The 2500-nt window shown below is 50.1% G+C and overlaps 1 non-coding gene across 1 annotated transcript in view; it reads right to left on the bottom strand.

The window, feature by feature from the left end:
* LOC128681301 (small subunit ribosomal RNA) overlaps positions 1-1870 on the bottom strand; it is a 1908-nt gene extending 38 nt beyond the window's left edge. Inside the window, exon 1 of the ribosomal RNA XR_008405987.1 lies at positions 1-1870. This exon is cut by the window's left edge and continues 38 nt beyond it. This is a non-coding gene — a ribosomal RNA (small subunit ribosomal RNA).
* Between the last annotated feature and the right edge of the window lie 630 nt (positions 1871-2500).

Genomic DNA, 2500 nt, shown 5'->3' with positions numbered 1-2500 from the left:
TACGACTTTTACTTCCTCTAAATGATCAAGTTTGGTCAACTTCCCAGCAACGCCGACGGCCGTGAAGCCACCGCGTGTCGGTCCGAAGACCTCACTAAATCATTCAATCGGTAGTAGCGACGGGCGGTGTGTACAAAGGGCAGGGACGTAATCAACGCGAGCTTATGACTCGCGCTTACTAGGAATTCCTCGTTTATGGGGGATAATTGCAAACCCCAATCCCCAGCACGAAGGAGTTTCAACGGGTTGCCCGGGCCTCTAGGCCAGGGAGAACATGCTGATTCCTTCAGTGTAGCGCGCGTGCGGCCCAGGACATCTAAGGGCATCACAGACCTGTTATTGCTCAATCTCGTGCGGCTCGAAGCCGCCGGTCCCTCTAAGAAGAATTTTAATACGCCGCCAGTGAGTTGCGCGACCGAAGCCGCGCACACCTAAATGGCGACGCCTATTTAGCAGGCTAGAGTCTCGTTCGTTACCGGAATTAACCAGACAAATCGCTCCACCAACTAAGAACGGCCATGCACCACCACCCACCGAATCAAGAAAGAGCTGTTAATCTGTCAATCCTTCCGGTGTCCGGGCCTGGTGAGATTTCCCGTGTTGAGTCAAATTAAGCCGCAGGCTCCACTCCTGGTGGTGCCCTTCCGTCAATTCCTTTAAGTTTCAGCTTTGCAACCATACTCCCCCCGGAGTCCAAAATCTTTGGTTTCCCGGAAGCTGCCCGCCGAGCCATTGTAGTAACGTCGGCGGATCGCTAGATGACATATTTACGGTTAGAACTAGGGCGGTATCTAATCGCCTTCGAACCTCTAACTTTCGTTCTTGATTGATGAAAACACCTTTGGCAAATGCTTTCGCTGATGTTCGTCTTGCGACGATCCAAGAATTTCACCTCTAACGTCGCAATACGAATGCCCCCAGTTATCCCTATTAATCATTACCTCGGAGTTCTGAAAACCAACAAAATAGAACCGAGATCATATTCTATTATTCCATGCACGAAATATTCAAGCAGCATTTTGAGCCCGCTTTGAGCACTCTAATTTGTTCAAAGTAAAATTGTCGGCCCACCTCGACACTCACTGAAGAGCATCGCGATAGGATTTTGATATTGAACCGGTGTTTTACCACCGATTCACCGACGATATGCTCCGCAAACGTGTCAGTATCACCGCGGATGCGGTGCACCGACAGCGCGGCGCACAAATGCAACTACGAGCTTTTTAACCGCAACAATTTTAGTATACGCTATTGGAGCTGGAATTACCGCGGCTGCTGGCACCAGACTTGCCCTCCAATTGTTCCTCGTTAAAATATTTAAAGTGTACTCATTCCGATTACGAGGCCTCGTAAGAGTCCCGTATCGTTATTTTTCGTCACTACCTCCCCGTGCCGGGAGTGGGTAATTTGCGCGCCTGCTGCCTTCCTTGGATGTGGTAGCCGTTTCTCAGGCTCCCTCTCCGGAATCGAACCCTGATTCCCCGTTACCCGTGACAACCATGGTAGTCGCAGAAACTACCATCGAAAGTTGATAAGGCAGACATTTGAAAGATGCGTCGCCGGTACTGGACCATGCGATCGGCAAAAGTTATCCAGATTCATCAAAATTAACGACTTCGAGCGCGAGTCCGCACCCACCGTCGATTGGTTTTGATCTAATAAAAGCACTCATCCCATCACTGGTCAGAGTTCTGATTGCATGTATTAGCTCTAGAATTACCACAGTTATCCAAGTAACTGAGTAAGATCTAAGGAACCAAAACTGATATATTGAGCCATTCGCGGTATCGCCTTAATACGGCTTGCACTGAGACATGCATGGCTTAATCTTTGAGACAAGCATATAACTACTGGCAGGATCAACCAGGGAGCTAACAAAAAGCGCGCGAGCGCGCTCTCTAGTCAGCGTGTGTGTTGTGTGTGAACACAACACAGTGAAACGCCGCGTCTCGTCCGAAGACCGGACGAGAGCGGCGCGTGCCATCTTCCTACTCTACTCATTCTCCTCCGTTATAGGGAAAGAGAGCGAAGCGAGAGAGCACTGTGGAGTTTTGTGTTTATTTTATAAACACGGGTCGAGAGAGACCTCAACCGAAAGTTCGCTAATAGACGCGACGCTTTGTAAACATCGTTACGTTTTTCACATATAGTGAAAGCGTACGCATTCACGTCAGAACACCCGGTGTCGGTGGGGCCAGAAACACAAGTCGTACGAACGAAGGGTCCTCGGTATACGATTATTTTATATTATAGTGGTGTGTTGTGTGGGCGAAGAGAGAACGCCCCGCCGCCGGTGGCAGTGTGGCTAACAGCGGAGGAGACGTTTCTCTTTAACCCGGTAATTTTTGTTGGGTGGTCGGCGACGCGCACTACCCGCACGGCAATAACTACCGTGAGGCCTGTGGGACACGTCACCTTGATCGACCTAGTCGGACGGATGAGCATTGGTATCAAAAAACGCACACCGTGTGTCCGTCGGTCGACAGTGAGGGCGAAAACG

This window comes from Plodia interpunctella, chromosome 26, assembly GCF_027563975.2.
Source record: "Plodia interpunctella isolate USDA-ARS_2022_Savannah chromosome 26, ilPloInte3.2, whole genome shotgun sequence".
In the NCBI taxonomy this organism is placed as follows: domain Eukaryota; kingdom Metazoa; phylum Arthropoda; class Insecta; order Lepidoptera; family Pyralidae; genus Plodia; species Plodia interpunctella.
Note: the sequence above shows the minus strand (reverse complement) of the source record. Positions and strands in the feature narration are given on the sequence as shown.